Source organism: Plectropomus leopardus, chromosome 3 (genome assembly GCF_026936395.1).
Source record: "Plectropomus leopardus strain MGB_pleo_1.0 chromosome 3, ASM2693639v1, whole genome shotgun sequence".
NCBI lineage: Eukaryota > Metazoa > Chordata > Actinopteri > Perciformes > Serranidae > Plectropomus > Plectropomus leopardus.
The window spans coordinates 753,683-773,858 of NC_142178.1; positions in this window are offsets into that span (position 1 = coordinate 753,683).

A 20,176-nucleotide genomic window follows, 5' to 3' on the forward strand; every position below is an offset into this window, starting at 1 on the left:
CTTTGTCTCCTACCAGACAAGTAATTTCCACACAGCCCTCTGTTTGGTGCTACATTCACCTGCAAAACATGCTGATAGACAGGAAAGTACAACAACTTTTTGATACAAAATAAAATACCAGTGCAAAAAAGTTAACAGCAGCAGGACAATGCAGATAACCGAGCAGGTGGAGTCGGTGTGCGGCGGTCTTTAACTGGCCTCAGTGTTCGTCGCCTAAAAGTCTTTAAACAAAGTCCTTAAGGGCAGGCAACGGATGCTTATAGTTTGTGCAGCAGGTGTTGCTTCTAGATCCGTGGCAGAGTTGATGGCGAATCGTGGAGTGTCCTTCTCAATTAAAACTCGCAGAAATAATCAAAAGTAGTCCCACTGGTCTGAGGGAGTCACTTTAAATTATTAATTTGATTTTACTTAAAACGAATTACAAAAGCGTCTTTACTGACCAAAAACTGGTATAAAGAAAAGCGTCAAAGAGATTTAAAAGAAAATGGCTTCAAAAGTAAAGTTCAGCAAAGCTCTGGTGAGCTGTTGCGGCTCCGCTTATAAAATTGAAGAAAAGAAAAAGTTGCGAGCGCGGATGCACGAGACGCACCGCGGTAAAAAGGGAGCGAAAAGAAGCCTGAAGAGGCTTGAAGAAAAACTTCAGAAGAGAGAAGAAGAGAAGCCTTGAGAAGAGCGAAAACTTGAGAGAGAAGAGCTTGAGAAGCTCACTCACTTTTTATCTTTTGATTTGGGGATGCGGATGGAAGGCGGAGTTAGCGAACTTTTGCACCGAGCTATCGCACATCTGGAATAAGTTTCTAAAAGACCTAATGTAATTTAGGAGACATTTATGTCTCTGAACTTTATGACGAATTACGCGATCTAACCCGTGGTGTATAAATTCACGTATCTCATCACCACTATAGTCTCATCACAGTAACTTCAAATGTATGTTAGGAGACCTAAAGGCAATTTATAACGTAACACATGATTCTGAAGATCCTTTGCTCAATTCTGTGAAATGACCACACATAACATAACATTGTACCATGGATCCTAACAAACTTGGTGATTACTTAGATATAGGATTACTTTTTAACATCATACAATGAATGCAAAATAAGATGTAACTATAAAGTTGGTTACGAGATTAATGATAATTAAGGTCACTTAGATGGCAATAGGGCTCCACCACAAAAAAGGAATAAAACATGCTTTTACCTAAATCATTCAAATTAAATGATAAAAGAATGGGAGTTGGTCCTACTTCTTCATCAAAGTACATAGACAAACTCTTACCTACAAAGAGAAAGATTAGAGAATTAAGTTAAACTTTAACTCACAACCTAGGTCCAAGCGATTCTGTCAGATGTTAGTCTCAACACAAGGATTGCATAATGAATTTACAACATGTCCTGCCTTTTGACATCTCAGCGGAATGACTGTTGCTTTATGTGCCTGAGTGACCCCAGGAGGTCATTCAGATATCTTACATCCTGTGGTATGCTGGACGTGGCCTCAATACGCATCTTGTGATGGAAAGGGCCAAGTACTTATACAAGTACTGATACTTTCTGTGGCTTAAAAGCAGAATGTGTTTGCAGATGCCTACATGGAGTATCAGTTAAGTTAATTAACAACCCTCTGTTGGATGTTTTGGGTTGTAAAACAGTGTCTCTTGACGTGTCCCCCACTTGCCCAGGAGACGTTGAGCTCTGGAGTTCCTCAGAGGAAAAATGTAATGACCACGCCAAGGCAGTCCACTACATTTGTCACATAACATCATATAAAAAACAGAAACACACACAAACAAAGACACCCCGCCTTTTTTTTGTGTGTGCATTCAAAAAAGGCAGGGTCTTCAGTCGGTATCCTTGTGTCTTGAGGGTAGAAACTCCTCCTGAGCCTCACAGCAACCTGCTGTAACCGGTTCCTTCTTCTTATCTCAGCAGGGAGAAAAGGCCATTATCTGGCTTGTTGGGATCTTTAACGATTCTCCTTGCCTTAGGAAAAAAGAGAGATGACTAGTTGCTCTGTAAAATCAAACGTAGATTGTGTTGGGTGCTCATGGGGAACAGGAAACGACAGGACACACAGGAAGGCAACCCAGGCCCTCAAAAAATGTAGAAGATGAGGAAGGAAATATTAAAAAGGGCCAATATGTTTTAACCACTGCAGGTCTTCTTCGGGGCTTTGAAAACCTGAAGACCCGCAGTAGTCTAAACATGTGGGCTTTTTTAATTGGTAAGCCATTAAAATAAAGGCATAAAGGCAGAGAATCCTGGCCAAAGAGTGTCCTTGGCCAAAAAAATGTCCTCTAATGAATGATGAGAGAAATAGAAATCTTAACATTTCAATCCATAGTACATATATAACTTGACTGTAGGGCGGCTGTGGCTCAGAGGTGGAAGGTCAGAAATTCATTGAATTCATTGAATTGATGTCGCTTTGTGGCTGTAGTTTCGAATCATCTCCGTACAGATCGCTCTGCTCTCTAAACCCGGCTACTCCACTTCATGTTTTGATCTACCGTCTTTTGTAGAACAACTACGAATCCCAGCAGCCTCAAATTACACATAGGCAGCGTGAGAGCGCCCCCTTGTGCCAGCCGCCAAAAACACACTTTGACATGTATATATACGACAATGGCACTCAGTGAGTTAAAAATGTGCTGAATTCAACTAAGCCTAATAGACCTATCTCCTCCATTTGGTTTAGGGATGTTATCCACTAGATGTCCCTTTGGCTTTAAATAGTCTCCCTTTTCAGATCGCCTCCTACAGGAATTCAGTAACAAGAACAATCACACCAGACATGAGGGCTCTGTTTTAAAGGGTAGGTATATTTATTCAATTTCAATTTTATTTATAAACCCTATTATTACAAATCACAATAAGCCTCAGAGGTCTTTACATCATAGGACATCCGTCCCTATCTACCTGTCCCTGTCCCTAGACCCTCACAGCAACAAAAGAAAAACTCTCTAAAAAACTCTTTTACAGGGACAAAAAATTGTTGAAACCTCAGGAAGAGTGACTAAGAAGGGATCCCTCTTCCAGCATGGACAGACGTGCAATTTTAATAATATTTATTCAATATGGTATAGTTTCAGACGTATATATATATACACGTATGTACGTATAATATATAGATATATATATATTAAGAAAAGTTGGCCCTATACATATATATATATATATATATATGTACAGGGCCAACTTTTCTTGTTTTTTTTGGTGGTGGTGGTGCGTGAATGTGCCATGCAGCCATTTTTTACATAGCCTGGCTGATTTAGTGTCAAAGCAGTTTTGATGAAAAAAAAAAAACTTAATTCTTTACAACAATAAGTAAAGAATGAACTAGTGTTTTGGATTTGACAGTGTAAGAAATAGGGGGTGTGGCGTGAGAGCGTTTGAAAGAGGGCGGGCGCGTGTGTCTCACTCTCATTGTGTGAGAGTTGGCAGCTCTCTCTCTCTCGCTCTCTCTCTCTCTCTCTATATATATATATATATATATATCAACTATAAAGTTGATATGGCCTTCCTTACTAAAGATAGTAAAGCTAAGCTAATGAAATTAAAATTGACTATTTGCCAGGATATAAATGGACTTCTGATCATTCATTCTTGTGAAATTATGTATCTAGTGATACCCATTATATATATATATACACAGTGAATTTATTTTTTACTTTTCTAAAACCATGTTATAGCAGAAGGCTGAGTCTGCCTTTTATTGTGAAGGTCATGTCAAAGTCAAGTCAAACAAAGCCCATTATCACAAATCACAGTTTGCCTATGAGGGCTTTACAGCATACAACATCCCTCTGTCCTCAGACCCTCACATCGACTATGGAAAGAGTCGGGAGGAGGGATGCAGTAATGACATAAAGGAAAGAAAGAGAGAGAGAGGAAGAGAGAGGGAGAGAGGGGGAAAGGAATGGTGATAGAATAATAAATTTACATTTTTTTATCAAATAAAAAAAGGATGAATAGAAACAGAAATGGGGATATGACTGTAAATCTTAATCTAAATCACACAGTATTTGCCATGTATAGATATAGTATAAAAAATAATAGTAAATGGACTGTACTTGTATAGCGCCTTTCTAGTCTTTTTTGACCACTCAAAGTGCTTTCACACAACATGTCACATTCACCCATTCACACACACATTCACACTGGTGGCTGAAGCTTCCATACAAGGTGCCACCTGCTACTCAGTAACCATTCACACACACTCACACTCCGATGACGCAGCATCAGGAGCAAATTGGGATTCAGTATTGTGCCCAAGGATACTTTGACATGTTGCTTGGAGAAGCCGGGGATCGCACCACAGACCTTCCAATGAGAGGACAACCCGCTCTACCTCAAAGCCACAGCTGGGTAGTTAGCACTGTTCAGTTGCACTGTACACTGCAGAGGCTGATGGTACTGTTGCATAATGTCATTCATAAACTCACTACACAGAGTATGTTTCTACGTGTGGTGGGCCGGTAAGAGCACAGCCTGACACGATGCCATCTGATGCTGATTGGATCTGTATCTGTGAGATCAACTCTACTATCCAGAGGGCTCTGGTACACAGGCTCTGGTACATATTGCTTTTGTAATAGCCTATCATCAGTTAAGTTTCTTATCTGGGAAATGATTGTGATCTCCCAGAAACTGTATTCAGTACAACTGCAGATCTCTTGTGTAGTTCAGGTATACAAAAAAAAATGAAAATCATGATTATTAAGTATTTTTTTTCTTTTTAAGTGAGCCTTTTATGACCCCAACCACCTCCCTTTTTCTTATCTCTCTCTCTCTCTCTCACACACAGCAATTCCTTTTTGATTTGTATTATATGAGATCAAAATGACATAAATATGGGAAAACCAAGCGTCTTAAAAGTTCCCTGGGCAGTGAAATGATAAATGCCCTTCTGTATCTCAGAGAAAGAGAGGCACCTGAACTCAAAGGCTGGAGTCATTTCTTTCAAACTGTATTGTGGTATATAAAACTGCATTGTATTACATGTCTGTTCATTTACTTGCTTTCAGTAAGGTAATGTTTGCATTATCTACCTCCAGCACAAAAAGATCACTACATTTTGCAAGTCAGTGTAATAACCAGTGCCAGAACATCAGGTTGTGCAGTCTTTGTAAATATTAACAAATTGTGTGTCTCCCTTGTTTCTTTCCTGTCTCTAAAAACCAGACCTCTGCCTTAGGATTTCAAAGTCTGAACTGCTATGTAGTCTACCTTAAAGTTCCCATATCTCTATGAAACAAGAATCACAGAAGCTCTGGAAAGAACCAACAAACAAATTGTCCTCTCTACTGCCAGTAGGAATTGGTGTGCCACCTTCTGTCCAACATGTTCTCATTCCAAGTTGTCAAGACCAAACCTCAAACCAACCAAAACTAAATATTACCACTGGCAACCAGCAGCATAGTCCTGGTGCCTGCTGGTCACCAATATCAAGGCTTCCACCCAGTCTCTGGGTCCTGAGCCCACAGCCTTGCTTCAGCCACGTTTACTGACAATCTCCCTCCATAGTCACGCCCCCAGTACCTGTCTGACCTCCTCCACCCATATACTCTGTCCCGGAACCTACAGTCCTCTGACACAAGTCTGCTCTCCATCTCCCACACCAGCCTGCAAACTTTAGGACAGAGCATTAAGTGTGGCATCCCTCACCCTCTGAAACTCTTCCCACAGGGGTCAGCAAAGCCCAATCTCTGGACATTTATTGCTAAAAACCCACTTGTTCACCAAAGCTTATGGGCTCAAGCTCTCTCTTCTCTGACTGTCATTGCTATTATTTTTTTTACTCTGTAAAGCGGTTCTGGGTACCTTGATAGGCACTATATAAATCCAAACTATTACTCTAATTGTTATTATTATTATTTCTATTATGTCTCTTAGGTTTTGATATCCCTTAGCTCTTAATATGTCAGTGCTGCAATGTCAGCACATTCTCATTCCAAACTCGTGAAATACCTCATTTTTGTCTGTGCTTTCAGGCACAAGTGTCTTACCTCAAAAGGCACCTTGCCTGTCCACCTGAAATGCCGCTGGACAGTGACAGTTGAGAATGCTGCTAGACAGAACCAGTTGCATTGTTATTGTATGGCAGCAGATGACCAGATGGCACCAGGTGCATCCACACAGGCAGTGTAACTTGGGAACGCATCTGGACAGAAATGAACCGAAGGACAGTGTCAGGTTGAAATGTTGCTGGTAATGACCTAGTATAAGGAACACAAGGGCCCCGATAGGACTGGTGAGAGGAGCAGTGGATGGGTCAAACAAACAACTGACTTTCATGCGAGACTCTGGTGTTTTCTTCCTGTTTGAATGTGACATTGTTCTTTTCTACACCTTAGCAAATGCCTCTTTTGCCTAAATCTAACCATCCATACATTTTTGTCTCATCCTAACCACATGTGCCAACGTGTGTGTTTATTTAAGTCCTGCGTTGGTTCCCATGTGCTTATGTTTTCCAAACGTTACCACGTGCTGCGTCATCCCACCATGTGCATTTGTTTTTATAATATAATTAGCTGATGCAGAAGGATACCTAGACATCATGAATAGACATATATGACAGGATGACACCATGTGAGTTGGGATAAGAACATGCTGGGACTGTACATAGTTGAATCATCTGTATATATCATCAAACTAGCATTAGTATAGCAATAGGTCAAAGATTTGTGATGACATAAAACCATTTTAGAATGTTACAGAGAAAAGTTGCAGTGGTGTAAACTGACCAGCCTCAAAACCACCTCTGCCGGATCGGGCCGAAATCTCTGCCAACTCCCCGTCCTCCCCGTCACACATATGGGGATTTCAACTGAGCACAAGAAACTTGTGCTCCAGGAATATACACACTAACAAAACTAGGGTCACTAATCAGCTATTATGGCTTAAATGTAAAGCTCAGAGAGCAGTGTTAGTCCCCACTGCTCTCTGACCCCTATAGAAAGTCCCCTGGCACGTTAAACCTATGTCAGCCTAACTATGGGCTGGTCCGGGCAACCTGAGCCAGCCCTAATTATAAACTTTATCAAAGAGGAAGGTCTTAAGTCTACCCTTGAAAGTGGAAACGGTGTCTGCCTCCCTAACCGAAACTGGAAGAAGTAAGTAGTAATCCTGCATTTTCAGAGCGCAGAGATCTTGAGGGTTGGTAAGGAACTATGAGCTGTGACAAATAGGATGGAGCCTGACTATTTAGAGCTTTGTAAGTAAGGAGGAGGATTTTAAATTCAGTCCTGGATTTTACAGGGAGCCAGTGCAACGAAGCTGAAACAGGAGAAATATGGTCCCTTTTCTTGGTTCCCATTAGAACACGTGCAGCAGCGTTTTGCACCAGTTGAAGAGACCTAAGTAATTTGTTGGGGCAACTGAATAATAGGGAATTACAGTAATCCAGCCTAGAGGTGAATGCATGTACTAATTTCTCAGCATCTGTCTGGGATAGGATATGTCTAATTTTTGCGATGTTACGCAAGTGAAAGAAAGGAGTCCTTCAAGTTTGTTTTGTATTGGGAATGATGTGATAAATAAGATATAAACCAGGTTAGTGCTGTTCCTTTAAGGCCAATTAACAGTTCTATTCTGTGCAGCAAGATTTGATGGTCAATGTTGTCAAAAGCGGCACTGAGATCTAAAAGGATTAAAACAGAGACCAGACCTGAATCAGAAGCAATCAATAAGTCATTATTAATTTTTACTAGTACCTTGTCTGTACTATGATGCAGTCTAAAGCCTGACTGAAAGTCCTTGAATAAACTATTATCTTGGAGAAAGTCACAGAGTTGATGAGCAACCACTTTCTCATTTCGATTTTAGAAATAAAAGGGAGATTGGATATCGGTCTATAGTTAGCTAAACTCTCAGAATCAAGAGTGGGCTTCTTTATGTGGCGAGCATAGGACAAGGGGATCAATGAATATGTCTGAGCAACACTTTTGACTCAACCAGTTGTCCAACAACGCCACCTTGGGAATTTCACCCAAAGAATTATTTCAGTCAAAATCCCCTTCTTTAAGGCACACAGGTACGCTTACTCAAGAGGCTAGAGACATGGTTCCACGTTCCACAAGAATTTCATATGCTTTATTACAAAATATAGAGGGTTTTTTTAAAAAAAAAAAAAAAACACAAATAAAACACACCATCAACACAGGGAAAAGAATAGGGTAAAACTAATTATGGCTGAGGCTTACCAGTGCGCAGGGGCCAATGACAGGTGCAGAGTATCCCAACCAAAAATATAAACCACCCAGACACTCGTGACAGTCCCACTCGCACACTTCTGTGAGGGTACCCAGGTCCCAAGGAAGCACAGCACACCAGAAAAAGAGGGGGATCCCACCACCGGTCCTCAGCAACGTAACACCACGAGCAGGTAGCAAAGCACACCGGAGCTTGGAGGCACCCAAAATCGGCCGATATCAGTGGCGGTCAAAGGGGGGGACGAGCGGGGCACTGGCACCGGGCGGCACGTTACTGGGGGCGGCACTTTGCGAAGAGCAACGATGAGAAAAAAAATGCAGGCAAGCCCAAAACACACACACAAAAAAAAAAAGCGGCCCCTTGCCTGCAAATGGTGCAGCGGCTGCCGCCCCGAAAACATGAGATCAACCAGGCAGTCTCTCCACGTTATGTTCGCCCCGCTCACCCCCACGAGGAGCAGCAGGAGCAGCACACCGGCGTGTCGCGTGTCACACACGGCGTGTGTGTAATGGTCAACCAATCAGCCTTTAGCCTGCCTGGCAGCGCCTGCGCTCGCATCATTAGCGCCGTATCAAGCATCAAAACATAAACAACTAGTTGTGTTACACAAGCAGCATCATGTCCAAAAGAAAAAGAATAAAGCTGTCAGGATTCCAATACAGAAAAAAGAAGAAAGAAGAGGAGGAAAAACGAGAAAAGATAAAGGTGACGTTAGGTTTTTATTTATACATGTAATGTTATAAGCTGAGACTAATGTTACCTGAGCTAACCCACTGCTAGCTGAGCAAACGTCAAAGTCTTGCTGTAGCCTGTGTTTGTTTGTTTGTTCTCAAGTGAAACCTTAAACCCCTGCGGCATCTGTGATTCTCAAACTCTAGCAGTGATTCTCAACCAACCAATAGCAAGGACCCCCCCCAGTTTGCTATGAATTGGGCTACTTAGGCTACCAACTCCATTTAATGGCATTTCTATCCCCAATTTATAGAACTGTTTTTTTATAGGTTGGTTGATTTGAGTCCTATATATCCTAAATGCTTTTTGACTCTTACTATATTTCAATGCAAATTCAGAGGCAATTCTGAAATATTTGGGAGGACAGTCCAGTGGCCAGGGTGAAGGATCTGGATCTACCCAGGACCCAGCCACACAGCCTGGTACTTCACATCAAGTTCAGCTCATATCTGAGGAAAATGATGCTGAAGATTCACCTGATGAGCATTCTCCAGGTATGAATATCATCGTGTGCGTGCTAGTTGAGTTTATATAAGTTGAGTGATTGCTGATCTGATTACTGAATACTGTTTATTTTAATGAAAATTCAGGGGCAATGTCTAACAGTGACCAGGGTGAAGCTGAGGTTGAAGCATCATCTTCCCAGCAGAATTCTCCAGGTGTGTTTGTGTGCACATTACACATATGCTGCATCCCTTTATACTGTGACATAAACAAGAGATACATAAGGAAAGGGCTGATGCACTTGCTCCCTGTTTCACACTGGGTGATGCCAAAGATTCACCTGATGAGCATTCTCCAGCCTGGAGAATGCTCATCATCACAGTGATAATCATACCTGGAGACTCCAGGTATGATTATCATTGTGTGCGTGGTAGTTGAGTTTATGTTTAAGTTGAGTGATTGCTGATCTGAATACTTATATTGTTTATTTTAATGAAAATTCAGGGGCATTGTCTGACACTGAGTCTGACCAGACTGAAGCTGAGGTGGAAGAATCATCATACCAGCAGGATTCAGGTAGTGTGTGTGTGTGTGTGTCTGTGTGTGTGCGCGTGTGTGTGTGTGTGTGTGTGTGTGTGTGTGTGTGTGTGTGCGTGTGCGTGTGCGTGTGTGTGTTTAGTTCCACCACTGTAAATGCTGTAAATAAAATGTAAACATGTTCTCTCCCTTAGAAACACCTGAAGCAGCATCCCCACCACCACCAAACCCTGCAGCTGATCAAGACCTGACAGATCCTGGTGATTGGCCTTCAGTTATGACAGACAAAATTCGAACATTAATTGTCAGCAAAGGACCAAGTCGGGTCAAAGACACCTTTATTTTCCCAAGAAATGCCAAAGGAAGGAGCTGTCACCACCAATATTTTCATAAGACCTTGGTGAGCGGTGAAAAGGTACTCCGGAGCTGGCTGGTCTATTCAAAGAGCAAAGACAGCCTCTTCTGTTTTTGTTGCAAACTGTTCTTTAAGAAGGTCTCCAATTTAACAAAGTCAGGGATGGTAGACTGGCATCACGCAACAGGTAAAGATGGGAGGCTGACTACCCATGAGAACAGTTTAGAACATCAGAACTGCATGGGTACATGGAAGGAGCTGGCAGTGAGGTTGAAGAAGGGGGAAACGATAGACAAGAAGGGGATGTCATTGTTGGAGGCGGAAAGAAAAAGACGGAGAGAGGTGCTGACACATCTTACAGCTATTGTGCTGTCTCTAGCACTGAGAAATCTTCCACTTAGGGGGCACACAGAAGAACTCTATGCTTCATCAAATGGAAATTTCCTTAAAGAGGCTGAACTTATGGCTCAGTTTGACCCCATCATGGAGGAGCACCTTTTCCGTGTTGAAAAGCAGAGCACACGCACCACTACTTACCTTGGCAAACACATACAAAATGAGCTAATCGAATTGCTAAGCAATGGAATTCTGTCCAGCATAGTAGATGAGATTAAGCAGGCAAAGTTCTTTTCTCTCATTCTTGACTGCACACCAGACATCGGTCATCGTGAACAACTCTCAGTTGTTATTAGGATAGTGTCACTAAAGGGGGAGCCCCACATAGAAGAACATTTTTTGGGTTTTTTGGAAACCGAGGAGTCCACAGGCCAGCATTTGGCATCCATGATCCTTAACAGATTGCAGGAGCTCACCATTCCTTTCGAAGATTGTAGGGGACAATCCTACGACAATGGAGCCAATATGAGAGGCAAAAACAAAGGGGTGCAAGCCAGACTCTTAGAAATTAATCCACTTGCCCTGTATGTGCCATGTGCAGCCCACACGTTGAACCTGACCGTTGCTGATGCTGCTAAAAATTCCCCTGAGGCCAAATCTTACTTTGGGTACCTACAGAAACTGTACACTCTCTTCTCAGCCTCTACCCAGCGATGGGCAATACTGAAAAAACACGTGAGTATCACCTTGAAGATGTGGTCAGACACAAGGTGGGAGAGTAAAGTGAACAGTGTCGAACCATTGTGATATCAAGCAGCAGAGGTGAGAGAGGCACTCATTGAAGTCAGAGATCAGACCAAGGACTCAGTGATAAAGATTGAGGCGCAGTCTTTGTCAGAGGAGGTGGGATCATACAGATTCAGCATCTGCACAGTGGTCTGGTATGACATCTTGAACGAAATCAAACATGTGAGCAAAGATCTGCAGTCCCCACAGATCCAAGTAAATGATGCACTTGCTCTTCTGAGAAAGACAGAGAGACATCTCCATGACCTCAGGGCAACAGGCTTTGTGAGTGCACAGGCATCAGCTAAGGAGCTTTGTGAGAGCATGAATATAGATGCTGTTCTAAAACAAAAAAGGTTAAGGTGCACAAAACGCCACTTTTCGTATGAATCACCTGATGAATCCTTCAGCGATGCAATGAAGACGCTAGAGGTAACATTTTTTAATGTTGTTGTGGATGAAGCACTTGCATCCATTCGTGAAAGATTTGGCACAATGCCAAATGTGGGAGAGATGTTTCAAGTGCTGTCAACCTTCCAAAGGCTCTCCAATGAGCAGCTGACCAAACAGTGTGAGGCCCTCAGTAGTGCACTACACTACAATGACCACTCAGACCTGGATGGCAGAGAGCTTGCACAGGATCTGAAGAATTTGCCTGACTTGCCTTCGAAGACCATGACTGTGCTTGAGCTGCTGAAATTCATACATGACAAGGATCTCTCAGAATTGCGACCAAATCTGTGGACAGCTCTCAGAGTGTGCCTTACTGTTCCTGTGACAGTCGCCTCAGCAGAAAGGAGCTTCTCAAAGCTGAAGCTGATAAAAACTTATCTGAGGTCAACAATGTCACAGGACCGCCTTAGTGGCCTTGCTATCATCTCCATCAATCACCAAATTGGCAGGGAGATTAAGTATGATAAAATAATTGATGACTTTGCATTGAGGAAGGCAAGAAAAGTTAAGCTTTAAATGACATGGCAAGCCAATAAATGGTTATGCACAAGTCACTGACTGAAACAAGGACAGAAATGCACTAGTAAATGTTTGTCTGGGTAATTGGGTAATTTATGTTAACTGTGTGAATGGCCTGACCCCAGTGGCCTGACAGTACCTATTCTGGACACTAGATGGTGGTATTTGGTTTTGTTTGTTTGTTGTTGTTGTTGTTGTTTGGTTTTGTTAGATGCAGGAGCAGTCTAGCAACAGTGAGGCCAGGCCAACTGCTGCTGTTTACTGAGCTGTTCATTTTATTTTAACATTTATTTATTTGGTATTTTATTTATTTGTAATAAATGCATTTTGTGATGCAAATCTCTGTGTGTTAAATTACATAAATGTACTTTATCTGAAAATATTTAGTGGAAAAAAACTATCAATTTCAAAGTAAAAACTGTTCACAATGCAAACATTAGGATAATAAATGCAGTGTATTAGGCTACTTTTCAGGTGTAAAATAACCATAACATATATGTGAAGGCCGTTGAAATCCGTGTAACCCCCAAAATTTTGCTCTGCCCAGGGTGCCAAACTAGCTAGGACCGCCACTGGCCGCTATAGTGCATCTCCGGCCCGGAAATGACGTCACCAGTCAGGGAGAAGAGAGAGAGAGCTGGCGGGAGGTGGTGGTGGGGGGGGGGGTCACCCCTTTTATAGTCCACTAGTGTGCCTCTAGTGGTTTGCTGTGGTGGTGCCAATTAAGCCTGGCCACAGAGCACAGAAACACACAGAGCTCTATACTGTTACATTTAGAAGAGCTTTAATGACAGCTACTTTAAAGGACTGTGGTACATAGCCCGCTAATAAAGACACGTTGATTTTATCTAATTAAGTGTAGCCCTGTGGCTCTTATTTCATTCTTTTATTTACAGAAATTAAAATGTTTGAAGTTGATAATAAATAATAGTCCATAAAGTGTAAATATGTTTTAAAAAATGTTGTATTATAACATGTTAAAAAGTCATTCTATGTACAGTTAAAAAGTCAGAGGTTAAGGGGTGGTGTTAGTTTTAGAAAACAATTCACAGGGTTACAGGCACAAAGAGCAGGAGACAGTGTTAATTTTGGTCCAGTGGAGCATCCTCTCATTCTCTCATCTTTGTACCATCAGTCTTGAGCCAATCCTGTCCTCACCTTGTTTAGGTAGGAGGTGCTTAGCGTCAACTATGGCGCATCAAAGATGATAGCAGCAGAGCCGTTTTATCGGTGTCGAGCACGAGAGCTGTAAGCTGTAAAGTAAAAACACTAAACTCCCAAGACTGACGAAGAGTCGTTACATGGTTGAAGTGTGTGTACTCTGAGAAGCTGCCAGAGGTAAATTGATGTGTTTTATGTACTTACTGTTATTTGAAATGTGTAAAAACGAGCTAAAATGCTAATCGCTGTTAGCCGTTAGCTCAGCATGCTCATAGCCTGTTCATACTGTTGATTTTGCATTGCGGCTAGCAATTGCTAATGGTGTCGTTTATATACTGTGGGTTTTTGCCACGAGCTAGCCTGTAGCGCTGATATTAAAAGGAGTTATTTGATTCAGGACTGGACATTTGCCATATGGGAGAGAGAGACTGTAGCTGCTGTACTGGAGAGCGTGTTTCCTGCCTCGTGGTGCTGCTCGCTTCACCCTGACCGCTGAAACATCATGCCCTCTGCCCTTTTTCCCCATCCCCCACATCTCTGACTGTTGGATTTGTAAGTACTTTTGCACGTGCTCTTTTAGTTTGCGCTGTTAACTCAGTGAAACAGCCTTTCGTTTTTGGCCTCACCGCTCACGAGCATCGACCGGGCCTGCAACGTTTTATTTTATTTTTCATTTTCTTTAATAGCCCGGTGTGAGTGTGTGTGTGGGTGTGGGCTATGGACATTTTAGCTTATGGTCATTTTCATTCATTTTCACTTTCCTCCACTGATCTAATGTGGGTCAAACTGCGAGATCCTTGTGTGGGTTTTGGACATTGTTCCCAGTACACATTTAAAGGTCAACAGTGAACCAGTTAACTAATTTGAATAACATTCCATAACTGTGTAATAAATAACTGTGACTGTTCAACTAATTCTGTGTTTTAATTATATGGTTAATACTTTGTGGTTACTTAAAATACAGGTTATTCAGGACACTTTAAAGGGGAAGTACCTAGATTTGTGCTACTTCTTAGATATTATTGGAGGCACCGTCAAATTATTTCATATTCTTATTTAGGTCCGTAACCGGTATATTGCGCCAAATCCAGACGAACTCAGGCCCCATTCCAGTGTACTACAACACCCCAATCGATTGTCAATCACTGCTAATTAGCTACCTGGGGCTGGGGTTACATAAGAATTGTCTAATAAGGGTAAAGCTTCCTTAAGTAGCCTAGTTGGGATGGGGTCTAGCTGGCATGTTGTTGGCGTATATGCAGAAATCAGAGTAGAGAGTCGGCAAAGGTCAATGGGGGAAAAACGGTTCAAATAAATTCCAGGCCTTGCTACCATATCCAAGCTACCTGAGTCCAGGGTCAGGTCAGTTAAGGGCAAGAGGTGAAGGATTCTATCTCGAATAGTTATAATTTTATCATTAAAAAAAATGATAAAGTCATCACTGCTTAGGGCCGAAGGAATACAAGGCTCTATGGAGCTGTGACTCTGAGTCAGCCTGGCTACAGTGTTGAAAAGAAACCTGGAATTGTTTTTATTTTCCTCAGTTAATGATGAGTAATGGTTTGCTCTGGCATGGCGGAGGGCCTTCTTATACATTTTAAGACTATCCAGCCAGACTAAACGGGACTCTTCCAGGTTGGTTGAACGCCAATTCTTTCAGATTTCCGCATTGTTTGTTTCAATTTGCGGATCTGGGGGTTAAACCATGGAGCTAATTTTCTTTGTTTCATTATTTTGTCTTGAAAGGTGCAACCGAGTTGAGAGCTGATCACAGTGAGCCAGTAGCACTATCAGCGAGACAATTTGGGAATGAATTAAGTTAGTAAGAGTATTCTCAGTCACTGTAAGACATGATAATGATTTCAATGCAGAATCAATTTCTTAAATTTAGCCGCTGCTGAATCAGATAGACATCTAGAGTTGTATCTCTTGCTGAGAGGCTTGTAGTCGAGTAATAAAAAATTGAAAGTTATTAAATAATGGTCTGACAGAGCGGGAATCTTGGGGAAGACTAATAAATCTTCAATATTGATGCCGTATGCTAGGACAAGATCTAGGGTTTGGTTGTAGCGGTGGATGGGTTTATGTACACACTGACTGAAGCCATTTTAATCCAAAAGCATGGAGAAAGCAGAACTAAGGCTTTCATTATTAATATCCATGTGAATGTTAAAATCCCCTACGATAATTACTTTGTCTGATTTAAGCACTAAACTTGATATAAGCTCAGAGAATTCAGATAGAAATTCAGAGTATGGGCCGGGGGCGCGGTACACCATAACAAATAGAATTGGCTGTAGAGTTTTTCAGGATGGGTGAGAAAGACTAAGAAAAAGGCTTTCAAATGGACTATAATTTAGCTTAGCTTTAGGATGAATTGCTAAGCTTGAATCAAAAATAGCAGCATCTAGCACCACAACGTGACTATTTATATGACCAGGAGGAGTGGATTCATTCAGATTAACATACTCATCAGGACACAACCAGGTCTCTGTGAGGCAGAATAAATCAATATGGTTAACCAGTATTAAATCAGTGACTAAAAGAGCTTTGGTTGACAGGGATCTAATGTTTAAGAGTCAGCATTTAATTCTCCTGTTATGATACTGTTTGACAGGAGATGTATTCATTTTTATGAGATTTTTTTGTACAACTCCTGTCACGGCTGGTAACAGGATCCAAACGCAACACACAAACTGGTAGGAGTCTTACAGAGTCTTTATTAACAAAGGCAGAATTAATCACAGTCTCAACAAAATCCAAAGATCTGAATGTCCAAGCCGGTGATCCACCGGCACGATTCCCGAACCGAGTCGAATCGATGATGAGGCTCAGGTAGGAAACCCACTGGGAAAGCAGAGCAGGTGAGTTATGGAGACCAGCCGATCTCACTCCAGTGATGGCGGATCTCGCAGACGAGCAGGCTCGCTGAATTCCACCTTCTTTCGGAGAATAGGGATCAGGAAAGCGCAGACCGAACTCAGAGTCAGGAGACAGAAGGCAGGTCAGATCACCGGGACGGAGATAGAGCTGGTTGTTCAGGGACGAGCAGATTCGGCAACAGGAAGGCCGATAGGAATAGAACGCTGGAAAGTCTTGCATGGCAAAAGAACAATCTGGCAGTGAGGATGAGACACAGGACAGGTTATATGCAGGAGCAGGGATTGGCAACAGGTGAATGTGATTAGCGCTGATGAGGGTGCAGCCAGGCAGAGGGAGAGAGAGGTAAACACCACAGGTGGAGGAAATCAACATGATCAAAGGAGAGGTGTGTGAGGTGAAGCAGCAGTGGAGCAGACGTGAAAACTCCCCTTTTATTTTATTTTAGATTTAAACAAATGAAGTGGTCGGGGGACAGACACCGTTTTTATAACATTTACATTATGGGTGTGTGACTGTTCTAGAAGCTGAGAGAGGCTTGTTGGACTGCGACTCTGCACCCTGGTCCCAACTCTGGTTTGTCATGGCTTTGGGCTTCTAATAAACTCAGCCAGATTCCTAGAGAAGAGAGCAGCTCCATCCAAAGTGGGATGGATGCCATCCCTCCGGATAAGACCAGGTTTACCCCAAAAAGAGTGCCAATTATTAACGAAGCCCACATCATTTGCTGGACACCAGTTTGACAACCAGCGGTTGAGTGATGACATGTGGCTAAACATGTCATTACTGGTCACATTGGGGAGGGGTCCAGAGAAGATTAGGGTGTCTGACATCGTCTTTGCGTACTCACACACAACTCTATATTAATTTTAGTGACCTCCGATTGGCATAACCTAGTGTCATTGCCGCGTGAATAACAATCTTGCTGTATTTACGCTTAGCCTCTGGCCCCAGGGATGCATTTAACTATGGCCGCTGGTGTCACTAACGTCACGTTTCGCAAAATAGAGCTACCAGTGACCAGGGTTGTGTTACTAGCTAACAGTGAGTGAGCGGCTGCGTGATTAAACAGGAAAAACCGCTGAGTGGAGAAGACATCTGTGAGTGTTTGTGTAAAACTTATGTGAGTTTTAAGTCACAGACAAGTAAGAAGCAGCCAAAGTAAGGAGCAAGTTAGAAGATTCGCTGGAATCGCTTGTAGGAGCAGCAGAGAGACGCTACCAGAGGCACAGACAGAGATACACTGGAGGTGAGGTATCATGCTTACTGCAGTACGTCAGCCCGTCAGTCAGATCTGTGTGTTCCTCCTTGTATTTTGAGAAGCTCCAAAAAAAAAATCAGTCACAAAATAAGCCTAAAAAACTGGAAATCAAAACAAAAGCACAGAAAGTTGGGGTTATAGAGATGATACACTGTCTCATCTAGTTGCATTTGTGTGACCTGGCAGTTTTTTTTTAAATTTGCAGACCAGCACATCGTAAGTTATTTCTCGTTTCAACTCGTCTTATTGCAAATCTTTGGTCTGAACTTGGCTTAAAAAAAGCTAGTATGGTGATACATGCAGATGATGCAGCTGTGTACAGTGTTGCATTTACATATTGACCAATGAACTCAGAATGATGGCTGAGTGGATGAGTAAAAAAAAATTTGTGCTGAATATTTCTCCAACAAAAAGTATGGTGTTTCGATCTAGACATGTTGGTCAGTAATCCTCAACTAACCATATCACTTAGTGGAAAATGAGTAGAAATTTAAAAAACTAAGCTACTTGGCATTGTATTGGATGAGATAATTGTTTGGACATGTTGAACCAAGTGATCCAAGCTTTAGTTCTGCCAAACCACGAGTACTGTCCAGTCTTTTGGTCATCCGGAGCTAATAAATACCAAGTCAACTCCAAGTTGCTCAAGATAGAGTTGCCAGATTAGCTTTTCATTGTTCAGTGCACACAAATGTTTTTTTTTTTTCAGATGCACCACAATCTCTCATGGCTTCCTGTAGAGTAAAGACTACAATAAAGTATGACAAACTTTTTCAAGACTGTCTCAAATAATAACAACAATAACAACAACAACAACAACAACAACAACAACAGTATTTTATTGACCAAATATTGTTGACCTCAAATGTACTGTAATTCACAAAGCCATTACAGGATGGAACGCTTTACCAAATCATATAATTAATATAAATACCAGAGCCGCTTTCAAGGAAACATCAAAAGCTTACTTAATACAATTAACTATATCAACAACAAACAGTAAATAAAATCAAATGATTAAACTTATGAGATCATGCATGTGGATTTAGTCTGTGGTCGCTAACATTTGATGTGATTCTTTTTGACTTTTCTTTTCAAATGTACAATGGTTTAGTGAATTGTATGATTTATACGTGGGACCCCAGACAGACTAGCAGATCATCATAGTCAGTTTTCAATGTACATTGGGTTTGAAGACTACAAATTTGACCAAAAAAATCCGCAAACAAACAAGCAAACAAACAAAATAAAAAATTAGCTTGAATCAAAACAATGTGGGTAGTGTAAGTAGATGAACTGTGGTAAACTTTCCTCCATCGAACCAGAATATCCCTCCTCCCTGTTTGGGATGACGCTCGAATTACAGCCTATACCTCTTTTTATATTGCCTGCAAACCATGAAACACAGACTCATATAGTATATAGTAGCTCAAGAGACATACCCACTCCTCTCCCTGTCTCTCAAATGTGGACTAAAGTCTGATCAAATGGTAAAACTAGGCATTACTGATTGAATTTAAATCATGGTTATATGACTGCACAGCCTATTTCTCACCTGACATGTTTTGAGAAATGTATTTTAATGCCCCGTTTGATGAGAGTTTGTAAACAGGAAGTGGGTGCCATACTGCCTTCTGCACAGTGAAAACGATGGCCAAAAAAATGTAAAAGAAACGGTAAAGCCAGGTACTGCTGATCAAATGCAAACCAAGATTCTGATACGTAGTTGCATATTTCTTGCCTCAGATGTTCTCAGAAACATGTCTTAGCTTAACATTTAACTGGAATATGTCATCAGGCTGGCTGCTATTGTTTTTTACATTGATCATTCTACACTGTGCCAGACATGTAGCATTCTGATGGTTGTAGGTTTTCTACCTCTTGACCAAAAGCACCCTTTTCTCTGTTTTTTTCTTGCCATGTAGCTCCAATTTAAAAAGTATTTGAGTCGTTCTACTGCAGAGAATGCCTAGTTTTATGGGAGGGCCTTCTTTATATCAGAAAAATACTTATTTGATATTGAAAAATATAAATATATGGAAGGACAGAACTTATTCCAAACATCTTACTTACAATTTAATGTAACAGCACCATGAAGTAGAACCTCAAAAATGAGCACAGAATTGAATCGACACCTGTTTTATACAGCAAATAAAAATGTTTAGTTCTACATAAGACATTGGGCCTCATGCAAGAAACAACATACAAACTTACAAACTTATTTTTGCTCATGTCCACGATTGGTTCTTAGTTTGTAGCACACATTGATATTTGGTTGAGCGCACTCTTACCAAGATAAGAGAAACAAATCTAATTTCCACAGTTCACAGATTGTTGCCCAGTGCTAGGAAAAATAAGTTTTATATTTGAGGAACATTTTAAAAATGCATGAATATCATTTCATCAAAGTCAGGTAATGTTTCAGAGTTATTATAATGATTGGATCATTAATGACTGGAAATATTACTATACTGATGCATTAATCTCAATAACTTTAAT